This window comes from Lygodium microphyllum, chromosome 21 (assembly GCF_053477565.2).
Source record: "Lygodium microphyllum isolate KBCC chromosome 21, Lygodium_microphyllum_v1.1.10, whole genome shotgun sequence".
In the NCBI taxonomy this organism is placed as follows: Eukaryota; Viridiplantae; Streptophyta; class Polypodiopsida; order Schizaeales; family Lygodiaceae; genus Lygodium; species Lygodium microphyllum.
The window spans coordinates 135744321-135761458 of NC_141155.1; the positions used below are offsets into that span (position 1 = coordinate 135744321).

At 41.7% G+C, this 17138-nt stretch overlaps 1 long non-coding RNA gene across 3 annotated transcripts; it reads left to right on the plus strand.

Annotated features, from left to right (window-relative positions):
- The first annotated feature begins 12264 nt into the window (after positions 1 to 12264).
- On the plus strand, positions 12265 to 16164 carry LOC148018609 (uncharacterized). 3 transcript variants are annotated; one of them, XR_015687768.1, is made up of 2 exons: positions 12265 to 12664; positions 16033 to 16164. It is a non-coding gene; the product is annotated as an uncharacterized LOC148018609 (long non-coding RNA). The 3 variants fall into 3 exon arrangements; XR_015687769.1 differs by lacking the exon at positions 16033 to 16164 and adding an exon at positions 14567 to 16025; XR_015687767.1 differs by lacking the exon at positions 16033 to 16164 and adding an exon at positions 15709 to 16005.
- Positions 16165 to 17138: the final 974 nt, after the last annotated feature.

Below are 17138 nucleotides of genomic sequence, written 5' to 3' on the forward strand. Positions count from 1 at the left end.
AGGGGAGTATTCACTATGGAGCAATGCAAGGAGTTTGGTCTAGAGACCAGCATATGGAGTTTTGGGGCCTTGAAGTTTCGTCAACTTACCAACTTGGAGAATATTGTCAACATGTATCCTAAAATTGGGGAGTTGGTGGCTAAATGTTGGCTAACCGACTATATTAGAGCAACCAATGGGCCTATTCACTTTGCCAATTGCTACAACTTTGTTCAAAACTACGATCCGAAGACTAAAACAAGTAGGATGAGCTACTGGGATGAAAAAGAGCAAAAAGTTGGGGAGGTAGCACTTACTTCTAAGCTGATAGAACAAGCCTTAGGTCTTTGTCAAGGATCAAGAGGGCATGGTAAAGCTAGTAAAACTCATCTAGTGGATCAAAGGTGGGAGGGTAAGCCTAATGTTACTACTGGTGGTCTATTGTTCTCTGCCATTTGAGGAGTTGGATCTTAGAGCCACTGCACAGGTGTTTCACCATTTGTTTACCTACAACAAAACCAGAACTCGTGCAGGGAGAATACCCAAGGGCTTCATGGAAGATATCTTATCAGACAGGATACTTGATGAGGATTTAAATAAGTTTTGGATGGATCAGATTTGTGAATCCCTTGCCAAGGCACATGAGACTCTTCCTAAAACTCCTGAAGGGAGACTCACCACTACTGAGGCCAAGATATGCATGATAAATTACGGTGGTGCACTCAGTAAGGTCATCACCACAGCCTTGGGACTCTCCGAGCCCTTTCAGGTGACACCCGCAGTTGCTGAGATGGGTCAACTGAAGGACAAACGACCAAGGGAGGAACAAGAGCCAAGTGTTGAGAGTTCACTAAAGAAGATGGGTCAAAAAAAGAGTAAGAAAGGAAAATTTAAGACAGAGCACCATGTAGCGATCGAGGAGTCGCTAGAGAATGCACAACACTTGGGGGAAGCTCTCCACAAGGAAAAGGAGAATCAAGCCACAACCATACAGGAATCATCCATTAAGGACATGAGAGGGAAGGAAGCCTCCGCTCCACAGGAAGTTGAAGAAGATGTTGCTAGGAAACCTGGAGATTCTGACAAAGGAAAGGGAAAGACTCAAGGAAAACAATCGGTGATTGGTCCAGGAGATTTTCAGATGCTCATGACCACTTTACAAACCATGCAAGCCCAGATAAACATGTTGGAACATGGTAGACAGAATGAAGAAATTACAGTCACTTCTAGTGTAGAGAAGCTGCGGACCGGATGAGACTACCACTAGTTCAAAAGTTTGCACAAGAAGGACATCAGTGAATTTGGATGGTCTTACCACATTAGAGCTCTTATGTGAAGAGTTGAAACAGGACAAGGATCAAGCAATTCTGGAAAAATTGGAATTACAAAAGAAGTATGAGGCAGAGAGATCATCTCATCAAGAATTTTTGAAACACTCAACCCAGCAGTTACATGACTTACAGACTCAGATTGTGGAGAACAATAAGGAGATGGAGGGGCTAAGGGAACAGTTGCAAGAAGTTGAGGTCCTGAGGAAAAGGGAAGAAATTCTTTGTGCTCAGGTTGGAGATCTTGTGGTTCAGTTAAAGGAGGAAAAGGCAAGGACATCAACTCTCACCAAAGAGTTGTCAGAAGCACATCGGACTCAGACGCAGATGAAGATAGCCTTTACAGTGTTGCAAGTTACAATTGCAATGAGTCTGACTACTGCTGTCAATCAAGTTGAGGAAAAAGCTAACAGAGCTTACGAGGAGATGTTACAACAGCTACTCACAGACTTGGCTCATTCCCTTCACAAGGAACGCTAGTTTAAGCTTCATGCAACTGCCTATCAACATGCACTATCATTACAGTAGGGGCTTTATCATCAGGCCATTTGCACTTTATCATCCAAAAGCACCGATGATGTGGAGGAACTCAAAGCTCAGTTGGGAATTGCTACCGGTGCCTTAGCCGCTTTTGACCAGGGTAAGGAGCTCATGTTGTTGACCTCAGACCCAACTAGCAGCCAGATGATTGATCATTTGCATGACATGGGCTATAATGATCAAGAATTGAGGGATGTAGAAATGATGCAACCAACATCTACTGAGCCATGTGACTTACAATATGAGACACTTGTTGAAGACCCTATTGCAGTAGAGCCTTTTGAAGATATGGTTCCTTCTAAGGATTATATGGATCCTCAAGATTTTGCTGAGTAGGAAGATGGAGCTACTGAGGAAATACAGGTACCCCCAACAGTGTCGGACAAGGAACTTGAGGTCCAAGAGTGCTTTGATAGGATGGTTCAAGTTCTTAGGGCTACCCCTTATGATGTGCTAGAGTATTCCATTGACATGCAAGGCATCGAGGCACAGAGAGAGGATCTAGATGAGCCCATTAAGACCTATCATGAGAAGCAAACGAGGGAGGAGACCATCATTTTTGATTTCAATGTCTATGGAGATGCCAAATTCAGAACACCCTTACCAGTCAGTACAGTGCAAAAGCTTATTAAAGTGGGAGAGAAGATTGCTAAGAAGTGGTTGAAGAAACAGGATAGGTCGGCTTTGAAAGGAGCTTGTAAGATTCCCAAGGAGAAGAACAAGAGGGAGTATCTCACCGAGAAGCCACGAGAGGTGTGGAAGCTTCAACCAGAATGGGGATATCCTATCCTTGAAGTGGATGAAATGGCCCATTCCGCCTTTTGCTACTCAAATCGAAAGACAGATGTACTCCATTGCCCCTATCCGAGAAGGTATGGCAGAAACTATGATGCTGAGAAGCATGGCAGGCATAACTTTCCCAAAATTCCCAATATCAATGCTCCGCATGAGAGTGATATCTATCACTTCCAGTTGCGTGATCTGCTACCCTCTTTTGACAGTTTCCTTAAACTCTACTCAAATTGCCCCGATCCTGCCTTCATAGTCACTTGCAATTATCTCCGCCTCATAGTCAAGCTCTTACAGCAGCCACCCCACCGACTCCCTATGAGGATGGCCTGCCACCCTTATTCTTCGACATCAACACAGGGATTGACCGCATTGCCATGGCAAGACTTCTTCTTCGAGCTGTATTATTTCCCTCTTACTGCGTAGCCTTGCTTGAGGATATGGTGGATAGCAGATTTGCTCGGTGTACCCATCCTTTTTATCCAGAATCACCCATTTATCTCCGAACCTTTCTTAAGCCATATCTTTTGAGCAAAGGGTGTCTTTCACTTACCTTGCAGCCACTTCCTGAGGAGTGACTCCCTTGTGCATCACATGATGAAAAAAAAAAAGAAGAAGGAAAAAAAACCAAAAAAAAAGAGAAAGCAAAAAATATATATATGCACTCACATGCACTGCACTGCACCTAGGGGTCCTCAAGTTGGATGCGTCCAGTGGCTTTGGTCGGCTGGCTCCATCTCTAACCCCCTAGCCCTTTTTCCATTTCCCCACACATTTGCTTAGGGCACATCAAGGTCAGGACATACCTAGGGAGTCTTGGCTTGCCTAGGTTAGACCTGTCTCCCTGAGTCACATGCACTTTTCATTTATACTTCATTTATCTCAGTAACACCACATCACCTCAGGTCACCTACCACATGTGGTTGATCCAGTGGAGAACCATGCGCTTCAAGAATTCCTTTATCTATCCCACTTAGGTGTCTCCCTTGCATCTTCAACAACAACCTTTTTTTTTCTTAGTACCTACCATTCTTTCCATCTTCATCAGATCAAGCTCCCTTGCTTCCTCATCATCGAGCATCATCATCAACAGAAGCACCCATGGAGAAGTCTTCTACCTATGTATTAGACTATGTATGCACGTGCACACACTATAGTATTTGCACCATAACCTATTCACGGTTTTGGGTCCTCAAGTGTGAGATAACACTTCAGGCTTGCCTAGAGTTTGACCCATCTCCCAAACTAACATCATCATATGTCCTGTGCACGATCAGAAGACTAGCACTTTTCCCCTAGGGAGTGACTGCACGTGAGGTTTTACTTTGCAGGTATTCGAGTTGTGGAGAATCATGAGCATCACTTCTACATCAACATTGCATCTCCCATCTTCTACGACCTCTATTCCATTTTCCAATGACCATTCAAGTTCTATTCATCAGAAGAATCAACAATCTAGTGTATCTTCAGCATAGCCAACTTTTACAGGATTTGTCACCAGCAACACCATCAGTCTCACCATCTACCACAATTTGAGCAACATCATTTGTACCACCCGCAGCAGGCAACATCCTCATCTTCAACAACCACCGTTCTTCATCAGCTACATCCATTTCTTCTCCATCAGGACTACTACTTGATCAGGACTATTCCCAGCATTCCGCGTCTTCGGTGCAAGCTACAGCATGCTACCTACGACGTGAGTGCCATGGGACTGGCACTCGTCTAGGGGGGGAATAATGTTAACGGTATTTTGAGAAGGCTGCAGAAAGCGCAAGTGTTGGATACTATTTTTTGGTGGATTACTATTTTGTGGAGCTTCATTGTATTACTTTGGGCACTTGTGTATTACTTTTTACTCATGGACATCATCAGACTATCATGGTTGTATTATTTTGTGAGAGCCGGGCTCACTCCCGTGCACATTGTATTTATCACCCGTAGTTGTATTTGTCGCACCCGCATGTGTTGCGTGGGTTGCGCACATGTAATTGTGATTAGAATAGTGTAGGCTTGGTCTATTTAGGCTAAGGTTCAAGCATGTTTCAAGGATTGACCGGCCTAAAGCCCACTATGTGGGTAGGATGCCCAAAGAGGGTGCAAACCCTAATTCACAGTTGTGGAAACCCTAAACGCAAAAGGGGCGCAAACCCTAACCCTAACCCTAATTCTATGTCTATATAAGGGTGGGAGGTCTCAGTTGTATTCACCTCCTTTGGCACATTCATGCTGCGGAAGCTCTGTTAGTGCAACCATTCAATCTTTCTATTCTATCATCTTGCTTCCATTGTGTTGAGAGTGACTGAGAGGAAGAGAGTGAGAGGTGTGTTGAGCGAGGGACTGAGGGAAGGTGAAGCTCTTCGTCGTCTTCTTGCTTTTCTCGTCGTCTCTACTAGCTCTTCGACTCGTTGGTGTGCTTGGTGGTGGATGCGAAGGAGTGACGGCATCGGATCGTGTTGATCGTGGTCGTGGAACTATCTTCGAGCCTTTGAAAGGTAAGTTAGGTGAGTTCACTACAACTCGAGCTAGTCTTGTGTTCTTGATTCCTTGGGTTGGAGAGGAGAATGCTTGGTTAGTTAGAGCGGAGCGTGAGAGACAAGGTGAGAGATTGTCGCCAACGTGAGTTGCAGCTTCTGAAAGAATAGAAGTCCGTCCAAAGTCCCGACTGTTGGTGCGTTTGCCTCAACAGCAGTATATACTGCGGGATAGGACTTTAGCCCTTGGTTGTCCTGTTTTTTTGATTTGAGGCCATTTCAGGGCCTATTTTGGAGGTGAAAGTTTTCCACACGCACTTAGGAAAAGGCCCTGTTTTTTATTGTGCGACCACTATTCTACAGGTCGGTGAAAAGTTACCATAGAAATTGCATCGTATGCCTGTGCGCAGAGACATTGGGAGTTACAGAATCATCCTTGTTGCCTATTGATGCAAAATCGTCACTAGGAAGTGACTGTGTGGTCAAATACCACTTTCGTCAGTTTTGCAGATTTGCCCTTGTGAGGCTGAAGCTGTGTTTTTTGCAGTGACAGAATTTTTTGCAGTGTTCTGTAATGGCATCTGATTCTCTTTCATAGATTGTCACTGAAAAGCTTGACAAGAACAACTTCCAAGCATGGAAGTTTAGAATGACGAATTTCCTTATGGGAAAAGGATATTGGAAATTCGTTGCAGGAAATGAAGAAGAACCAGTTCTTCTTGATGTTCCCAATCAATAGCAAATGCAGGCATTTAAAGGATGGCATGAGAGAGCCAGAAAAGTTATATACTGGCTGTCTATCAGTATTTCAGACTCTATGATTGTGCATATTCAGGATGCAAGTATGCCAAAGGAGGCATGGGATACTTTGTCAAAAATGTATAGCACAAATACGCAAGCCAGGAAAATGCAGCTCAAGCAAGAGTTGCACAATGTGCAAAGAGAAAGTATGAGCATCAATGACTACCACATGAAGGTGAAGAAGATTGCAGATGCACTTGCTTCCATTGGGTCGCCAGTGGAAGATGATGATTTAGTTTATGTGACCTTGAATGGTCTAGGAAAGGATTATGCACAGTTCCGAACATCCATTTCCGTTCGTAAAGATTTCCTGATTTTGAGGAGTTGATTGCTCTTCTCATTTCTGAGGAGCAGAGAAATGGTGGTGCATCTTCTTCAAGAGGAACTTCAAAAGAAACTGTCTTCTACTCAAATGTTGGAAGAGGTAGAGGCGGAGGTAGAGGAGGCTGATCTGGAGGCCGTAGTAGAAATTAGAATATGCAGCAAACTCAAGAAAACCAGTCCTATGGGGGAGGGCGTGGTAACTCTAGAGGCAGATGGAGCCAAAGAGGTCATGGTGTGGATGGCAAAGAGGCCAAAATGCAAACAACAACGTTGAATGCTACTGCTGTGGTAAAATGGGTCATATGGCTAAAGACTGCTATAAAAAGCAGAATGACATCATGAATGGTAAATTGCAACAAGGGAATTATGCATCTTCTAGTAGACAGGGTGATGACAGAAATGAGCATTTGTTTATGGTGCAGTACATGACCAATTCTGTGACAAGTGTAGAAGAAAGCAACGATGTGTAGTATGTTGACTCAGGTGCATCAAACCACATGACAGGTCATGCAGAATGGATGCAAGATGCAAGGAAAATGGAAAAATTAGGATTTGTGGAGACTGGTGATGATATTGCACATCCTATTGTGCAGATTGGAAAAATTCCTTTGTTTATGCAGGATGGGAAAAAGAAATACTTGTCAGATGTATTTCATGTCCCGAATATCACCAAGAATCTGGTTTCTGTTAGTCAAATGGTTGAGCTGGGCTTGCAGGTCAGATTTAATCCTCATGGATGCTTTGTTGAGGATATGAAAAATAAAGGTCACTTGATAGTGAAAGGAAAGAAGAAGGGAAAAATGTTTACGTTGGATGCAAACATGCCTAAATTGAGTGCAGCAATGTTTGCACATGGGACCGGTGTGGTTGCAGATATTGATATCTGGCATAAACGCATTGGTCATGTTAATGTACAGTGACTTAAATCAATGCAAGCCCAAAATATTGTTGCAGGATTGCCTAAATTCAAGGTTGCAGAAATGCATAATGTATATGAAGCCTGTCAATTTGGAAAACAGGCAAGGAAACGATTTCCTAGACATGTTCAAGAGAGTAAGAAGCCATTGGAATTAATCCACTCTGATGTGTGGACTACTAAAGCTGCATCTATTGGAGGCTGTCATTATTTTGTCACTTTTATTGATGACTATAGCAGAAAAATTTGGGTGTATTTTATGAAAAAGAAAAGTGAAGTGTTTGGGCATTTCAAAACTCTTAAAGCTATGGTTGAAAAAGAAACAGGCCTCCAAATAAAATGCCTAAGGTCAAATGGAGGGGGAGAGTACCTCTCAAATGAGTTTGCAAGGTTCCTGCAGGAGCATGGCATAAAGCAGCAATATTCATGCAGCCATACCCCACAACAAAATGGAATTGCAGAAAGGAAGAACATGCATATTGGAGAGGTATCTCATGCCATGCTCAACGAAAAAGACTTGCCAGATTTTTATTGGGCTGAAGCAGTTGCTACATCAGTCTACATAATGAACAGGACTCCCACTGCAGTAATACATGGGATGACTCTAGAGGAGAGGTATACTGGTAGGAAACTATATATTTCTCATTTGAAAATTTTTGGTTGCATTGTGTATGTTCATGTGCCAATGAGTTGAGATCCAAGTTGGATCCAAAAGCTGAGAAGTGCATCTTTATTGGTTCAGCAGAAAGGGTATAGATGCTATAACCCTTCTACTCGTAAGTTTACAGTGAGCAGAGATGTTGTTTTTGATGAGATGAGTAGCTGGTATAAACCAGTAAATGTGATTGATGATGTAGATGCACAAAATGGTAATGCTGCACAGAACTCACAGTAGTAATCACAAAATATTAGTGGACCTGGAGTGTCCTCTAGCAGTGGTTCACATTCTTCGCCATGGACATGCAGTTTGAGATCAGGAGAATCTCCTCAAAACAATGCAAATAGTGGTATGCAAATTTCACGAAAAGGAAAAGAGAAGGTAGATCAGTCCATGTTTGATGTGAATGCAGGTCACTCTTATGTGGATGGTGAATCCAGTGGCTCAGAATAGAGCATTGATGATGAGTTGGATATTCCTTCTATTGTTACACCTGGAGTAAGGAAGAACAAGGATGTTTTGAGAGCACCTGGGAGTGAACCTACTTTGCGCAGGTCTACTAGAGCCAGGTATCCTGTGGATAGACTGAAATATGATGGATTTACAGCCATTCACTATGACTATATGGTTAAAGTGATACACGAACCAGAACCCACTTCTTTTGAGCAAGCCATGGGAAAAGAAAAATGGGAGAAAGCCATGGATGAAGAAATGGATGCCTTGGAAGCAAATGCTACATGGGAATTGGTACCTTTGCCTAAAGATAAGAATGCAATTGGTTGTAAGTGGGTTTATAAGGTGAAACACAGTGTAGATGGTTCTGTGAACAGATACAAGGCAAGATTAGTAGTCAAGGGGTATGCGCAAACATATGGCATTGATTATGAAGAAACATTCAGTCCGGTTGCAAGGATGGCAACCGTAAGAGCAGTCATTGCTATGGCTACATAAAATGGATGGTCTTTACATCAGATGGATGTAAATAATGCCTTCTTGCATGGTGATTTGCAAGAAGGGGTCTTTATGGAGCAGCCACCAGGTTATGTGCATGCTATTCATCCTGAGTTTGTTTGCAGGTTGAAAAAAGCCTTGTATGGCTTGAAGCAAGCACCTAGAGCATGGTCTGACAAGATATGACAGTATCTTGTCACTATTGGCTTTCAGATTTCCAAGGCAGACTTCTCACTTTATGTGAGAAAAACAGAGAAATGTATTATGCTACTTGTCATTTATGTTGATGATTTGATTATGACAGGTGATAGTGATGAAGATATCCTTCATGTAAAAATGCTATTGAAGCAGAAGTTTGAGATGAAGGATTTGGGAGAGCTGTGTTATTTCTTGGGCATTGAGGTGATTAGATCACCAAGTGGGATACAGCTCTTGCAGAGGCAGTATGGATTGGACATGCTGTCCAAATATGGGATGACAGGCTGTAAGCCTATTTCAATTCTTTTGGAGCAGAATGTGAAACTGAGCGCAGATGCAGGTGGAGCTTCTGGAAAACCCTACTATGTACAGACGCATAGTAGGAAGTTTGATTTATATGACTATTACCAGGCCAGATTTCAGCTATGCTGTTGGATTGGTAAGTCAGTTTATGCAGGCTCCATGAAACCGCATTTGGATGCGGCTAGACACATACTCAGGTATGTGAAGTCCACATTGCAGTATGGACTATTTTATGAGATTGGGGTTCAGATACAGTTGCATGGATACACTGATGTTGATTGGGTTGGTAGTATTTCTGATAGACGATCTACCAGTGGATATGTGTTCTCTTTTGGGAGTGCACAGTCACTTGGAGCAGCAAGAAACAACCTACAGTTGCCTTGTCGAGCACAGAGGCTGAGTAGAGGGGTGCAGCAATGGCTGCATGTGAGGTAGCTTGGTTGCATAAGCTACTTTATGATATGCATCAACCTACAAATGGGCCAGTTGTCATTTATCGTGACAACATGAGTAGTATACACTTGGCAAATAACCCAATCTATCATGCTAGAACAAAGCACATTGAGATGCATTATCACTATGTGCGGGAGAGGGTTTTACTAGGTCTTATTGATCTAGTTTATGTCAGCACAGAGGATCAGGTAGCTGACATATTTACGAAGGCATTAGGCACAGAGAAGCTGTGCAAGTTCAGAGACTTGCTTGGTGTGCAAGAATTGGGATTGAGCTCGAGGGGGAGTGTTGAGATATCGAGCTCCACTCCTAATATGCCAGGGTGACCATTGTGCATTTATATCACCAACTTGTTAGCTGCAGATGTGGTTGGTACACCGCCCATGAATAATAGCTAGATGACAGCTATCCTTATCTACTCTAGTTCGTGGCTCAGTTAGTATGCCACCTTAGTTAGTTGAGTTTGGTTTGAGACCCATATACAGGGTTTTTCTATTTCTCTGTACGTGTGTTCTTTTTGGCTTACACAACTAAGAAGAAGAAAACTGTTTTCAACCTCCACCTTTGAGTGTATTCCCCCATTGTGCAAGTGAGAAAGCTACAAGTGAGACTCCCTCCTTCTCTCCCACAATCTTGACAGTGGCCTCACCTGAGAAAAGTAGCTAAAGGAGAATTTTGCTACAAGAATTAAGAATAAAAAACACATCTAAATTTGGCATATAGTCTTCATCTTCATGTGTAAGCCCAAACTTTTTGACAATTTAACAATGTCTTTGCTTTCATTGGCACCAACAACATACTCCTGTAACATTTTGTTAAACTCAATAGGTGCAATCCCAAGCTTTTTCTTTGCCCCAACATCGTTTCTCAATTCCTCTAACAAGTTTGCATCATTACACTTGCCTACATTGAAATTAGCATCTTCCCTTAATAGATAAGTAGTTGCATTTTCTTGATTTGCCTCCATAAGTTGCTAAAAGCATAATTATCCTAGTTCCACTTTTCCATAAACTTTATAGAACATGAGCAAAGGCATTAGGATTACCTTAGATGAAGGACACTGTGAAACAACAACCTCATAAACATATACTTGTCCTAGTATGGCAAAAAGATAAACCATACAAACACAATGATCCACATAAGGTTTAATTCTATGTATATCTATCATCACTTTGAAATACTCTTAGCCTTTGTGAATTAGACTAGCATGGTTGCATGTAGCTAGAAGACAAGTAAAGGTGATAGAATTGGTTTTACACCCTGTTCATGCGTTTCCTCAAAACATTGTATAACCATATAACCTTCATGGTTTTCATCACATGTCTTGACCCTTATGTTCCAACCTATGATGTCTGATCCATCCAACTCATCAAAGACTTCACGACCTTCAACAATTGACAGACATTTGCCATATATGTCTATCAACATGTTCCCCACACAAGGGCCTTTCTCTAAACTTTTTTTTTTAAAGCATGAGCATGTATCTCTCACCCTTTTCTTAATGCTCCAATGTTTCCACAAGATTTCAAATAGAGAATGCACATGATAGCATTTGCAAATACACCTTCAAAACTCTTCTCTTCAAAGTAGTTAAGCACTTCTTGATTAAGGCCGTGCTTAGCATATCCTGAAATCAATGTAGTCCATGAGATTAAATATGCAATGAGCTTCTGCAAGTGAAGAGCATTTCTAGAATATATCCACTAGTGCAATTTCTATATATTGTTCTCTCTCTAATCCCCTTTTGGTTATTTCTGCAGTTATTTCCACACCTACTTCTAGATTGTCTATATTGCCACAAGCTTTCAAGTATGTGACAAACATAATAGTGTCCATATACACGTCCTTTGGCTACATTCCTTACAAATGTTAGAGTATATTCTCATCACATCCATGTTGACCATAGCAAGCAAAGAGTGCAATCCAAGAGATGGCATAGTGAATTGTCAACTTATCAAACACTTATTGGGCTTTTGCAATTAGTATGCATCTATTGTACATATATACAAGAGCGCTAGCTACAAAGAGCTCTATTTCTAATGCCCTTTTGGTTATTTTATGATGCATTGTCCATCTTGTACCCAAGGTTTCTAAGTTTCCACATGCTTTCAAATCACAAGAATATGAGACAAGATATAGGGTTAGACCTTCAAACTGCATTTGTTGCAAACAAATTTCTATTTCCTTAGCAAGCCCACATTCAACATAACCTATAAGCAATGTGCTTCGCACATGTATGTCTCCATCTGGATGCAAGTTAAACTCTTTCTTAATCATTGCATGTTGTCTTTGCAAGAACCACCATGGTTCATAACCTTTCTTAGTCATTGCGTGTTGTCGTTTTGCAAGAATCACCATGGTTCAAAAACCACTCAGGATTCTTGAGCTACATAGGGTTAGCAACAATAAACATGAGATTCTCTAGTTCTACAACTAAGAGTTCTCAAGTTCTACAACTAAGAGTTCATGAGCTCTATAGGGAAATAGGTAGCATTAGCAAACCTATTGAAAATTAGAAACCAAATAAAAAACTAGTAGCACATTAGAAAAACCCCTGCCACTCCTACGATGTCTCGCCCCTTCCTTCTACTAGACCACTACTCCGTCGCTCTTTCCCTCCTCCAGGCAGCGGGCACCTGTCTTGCGGCGCCTCCAAGCAGCGGGCGCCTCCTCCAGGCAGCGGGCGCCTCCATCCAGTCGTCCTGCGGCTCCTCCAGGCAGCAGGCGCCTCCTCCAGCCACTCCAGGCAGTGGGCGCCAGTCCTGTGGTGCCTCCAAGCAGCGGGTGCCTCCTCCAGCTAGTCGGCAGCGGGTCCTGCAGCTCCTCTAGGGAGCGGTTTCCTCCAGCGAGTCGGCGCCTCCAGCCAGCCAGGCACAACAGTTTCCTCCAGCCAGCGCCTCCAAGCAGCGGTTTCCTCCAGGCATCGGTGGAAGACGTGCAAGGGCTTTTGGTACTGTACGAACCTTTCCTTCATGCATTCCCATTGTGATGGTACATATAATGATAGTCATTTATCAAGTATCGGTCTGTGTGTTTCTTCATGCACCTGATCTTTATTCATTGCCTTTGCAATGGCACATCAAAATATTTCCATTATTGAGTAATGGTATGCCTGACTAGCATGGAGTTCATGTTATGTCTAGTCTGGGGACCTTTCTTCATGTGTTGCCTATGTAGTGGCACTGAAAAGTACATCCATCCATTATTGCGTAATGGTTCATAAGTCTAGAACGCAGCTCATGGTATTTAAGATGGTACTACATCTACCCTATGCACCTCCTCTTCTTGCATTGCCTTTGGCACACATACATCCATCATTGACAAATGGTATATCTGCAAAGGATCCAACTCGATATGCTATTGCACCATCATAGACTAACGTGCATATCCCTTTGTTTGGCTGCTTTTTACAACCCGTGGACAATAGGCCGAGGATTCCATGAGAGAGAGAGAGAGAGAGAGAGAGAGAGAGAGAGAGAAGACCTTGCACCACTTACACCATGAATTTTGCATAATGAATTGCTTCAGTACAAGCAAAGTTGGCATTACCCACCATGCACAATCATTTGCTTGAAAGCAAGCAAAATTTGTACATCTAAGTTTGGAACACATCATTTGGCTAGGAGCTCTTTTTTGCTTCGTCGTTTTCCTCTCTCATTTGATCAAGCAACAAAGCAAGTGTTGCTGATTTCATTGGGGACATGGATAGAAGAATGGATGAAAATGTTACTAAGTATCAATTGATCTAAGTTTGTATAATAGCTTACACCCCTTTTACAAAGGTCTCCAATGATCTTATGAGGAGGCCTTAATACTAATGGGGTAAATTTTTTAAATAAAAATAATAGTAATCTTAATTTTCTTTTGTTTAATAGCAAAAAATGAAAGATACTTAGCAAACATCACTCTTAACTATACCAGGCTTTACATCAATGAAAGTAGAAAACTCTAAGGACTCGAATGTTGAAAGCAATGGTAGTACCTTGGAGGTAGATGCATGTATTGTAGAAAAGATGGGCCAGGAAGGGGCAATTTGTATTAAAAGAGCACTAGGTGCTCCGCATTTAGACTCGCCCCGATGGTTCGTGCCGGGGCAGGCGCGATTTTCGTGGCAAGGGCGGTGGTGGACGCGTGGCACCCGCCCCCGTGTTTCTTTGTGGGGAGGTTGGGGGTTGGCACGTGGCACTCGCCCCCAATCTCCCCTTAACTAATAGTAAAGATGGTGTACATGGAATGAATCTTGGGTAGTTCTCTTTGAGTGGGTATGTTTTGATAAATCACTAGGAAGAGTGTCTTGTAACATATGCAAAAATCATAAGAAGTGTAAAAGTGAGTATGGCACTACCAGGTTCGTTAATATTCAATTTAGTGCAATAAAGTAGCATGCAGACTCCAAGGTACATAAGTTTGTAGCTTATGTGCAAGGACATAATCAAAAGACATTCAAAAATGGGTTACAAAGACAACAAGATAATGTAGATGATAGTGTGTTATGTTTGTTTAGAGTAGCTTATTTCATTGCAAAGCATAATGTCTTTTATGAAATTTGCTCCACAGTTGGAACTCCTGTGTTGTTGTGGTGTTGAAAATATTCCAGAATACATGTATAACAACGACAAGGTTGTAGCCATGTTTATGTCTTTTGTTGATTTCATGAAAAATGATATTATTGACAAGGTAAAGCAATCTTCTTTCTTTGGGCTATATGTAGATGAATGTATAGATGTCTCAGTTACTTTGCATATGATTGTGTATGTCAGCTACATGTGGAAAAATGAGCCACATGTTTCTTTTCTTGGTTTGCTAGAAGTATATGACAAGTCAGCAAAAGGATTGTATGCATTGCTTTCAGAATTTTTTGCAAAACATGGAGTTGATGTGTCAAAGATGGTTAGTTTTAGATCGGATGTGGTGCATCAGTAATGGTGGGAAAAGAAAATGGCCTTGCTAGTATGTTAAAGAAAGGCAGTCTATTTCTTACTGCAATCCATGGTGTTGCACATCGAGTGCATCTATGTGCAAGTGATGCAATGAGGGGAAGTGATTATGCACGCAAAGTAGATATGATTCTTAATGAAATTGGTACCTTCATAAAACAAAGTCCTTCACGTATAAAAATGTTAGAACAATTGGAGCAAGAGCTTGATTGTTCTGCACTTCATGTAAAAAACATTCATAAAATTAGATGGCTAAGCCGACACAAAGTTCTTCAAACCATTTGAGGTTTTTGAGCCACTTTTGAAAATTTGCGTGTTCAAAATCCCTCTCTTTATGAGCACGTATCATGCTTTGAGTTTGTTTATAGCGTGGAATTTCTTACTGATTTGTTGGAACATGTATCACATTTGAGCTACACATTTTAGAGTGCTTTTATGGATGTCACACCCATTCCTAGTATTATAAATGCTACTATTGGAGCCGTTGAGTTAGAGTTTATTATTGACTCGGTTGTGGATATTAATGCTTGGAATCATGATAGCAAAGGATATCCTATTATTCTTGATTATGGCTTTAAGATTGGTTACCTGGTATCTTTGAGATCGTCTATGAAAGGTGATTGTTTTCATGGTGTGAAGCTATAAAGATGTGCAATAGGGATCGATTTGCATATTACTCTTACTTTTGAAAAAGAGTATTGCTCTCAATTGTTGGGTGCTTTGAGAGAGGTTTGAAGACAACTCAATCTTGAAGAACTTAAACATATTATGCCCCTCTTCCTTTCTCGTTGGTCAACTTTTTAAGATGTATGGGATCGAAGAAGTGATTGCCTTGATTGGCTTTTATGCATCACCCAAAACAATTGATAGTCATGTATATGAAGGTGTGATTGATGGTATGAGCTTGAGGAGGGAATTTCAGATTTTCAAAGTCCAAGGTTCCTTAGATTGGAAAAACCTAGCTTTAAAAGATACTTGAATTGGAATTAGCTTCATTCCAGTGTTTTGCGAGAAGTATCAAATCTTATTAAAGCTTAATCAAATTGCACTATTGCAGTGTTTAAGCACTTCCGTTTGTGAAAGGGGCTTTTCCATTCAAAACCTAATCAAGACATGCAATAGAAATCAGCTAGATACAGCATATATGGAAGCTTTAATGATGATTTCTATTGAGGGTGATACTCTACAAGAAATGGACATTACTAGAGCAATTGAAGCATGTAAAAATTACAAAACATCAAGGCATATCTATGGTGTTCTCAATCTTAATTTGTAAGGTTTTTAATGCTCTATATTTTGTTCTATTTACTTTCATGTTATTTTAAAGTATACTTATGTAACTATTACTTATGTTTGAGCTTTAAAATTATGTATTTTACAGGTGTGGACTTGCTCACCAATTGGCTTTTTCATCTCCTACTTAAGGAGTGAAGTCTTGCCATTGGTTTTTTATCTCCTACTTGAGAAAAGCATCACCTATAAAATTTGTGAATTATAAAATTTGAGAAAAAACTACATTTTCACATGTTTAAAGGTTTTTGTATTGCTTGTAAAAAATGTTTTTCGTAAACACTCTTGTGATTGCCGTTGACGACGACAACGACTACGCTATCTCTCCCTCACCTTAACTCTCTCTCTCTCTCTCTCTCTCTCTCTCTCTCTCTCTCTCTCTCTCTCTCTCTCTCTCTCTCGGAAAATGAGTGACTACTAAGTGGACTTGCAAGAGCCTCTCAGGTGAGCAGGGAGTAGCACGAGTGAACATGTGAATCTCCCTCTCTCCCTTCGCCCCCTCCCTCTCTGTGCACATAAGGGAAACTTCTTGCCTTTGCCTCCCCCTCCCTCCCTCTCTCTTTGTGCATACATCGAGGTCTAAACTGAGTGGACCTATAGGATCTTAGGCGAGAAGGGGGCATCCCTTCCTTCCTCCCTCGTCCCCCCCCCCCCCCCCCCCCCCCCCCTCTCTCTCTTTACATGTTGAGGAAGAAGATCAATGTCACAGACCTTGTAGGAGCGTCTCAAGTGGCATGCAGAGTAGGGAGCATTACGAGCTGGAAGGTGCCCTAGTGCACGTGGATTGGATGTTGGCACAAGCTTTGCCATTTCTCTCTCTCTCTCTCATTGGATGCATGGCAAGGACTATTGAAATGTTCTTGTGGTTCGAGTGGGGCAGTGAGCAAGATTGCCAAGAGATTTAATGGCATAGTGGGAGAGAACATCCTTCACACACACACACACACACACACACATACACACACACACACACACACACATTCACTCACTCACTCACTCACTCTCTCTCTCTCTCTCTCTCTCTCTCAATGTTTGAGAAAACAAATTTTGTGAATGTGACATAGATCCTTCTCATCTTAGCCTTAAGGCGGTTCTATAAAATTTGAACCATTCAAAACTTTTACATTCCAAATTGAACCGGTCGAATTCCCTTGATCTTGCAAATTGAATCGGCCCAATTCCCTTTTAAATCTATAA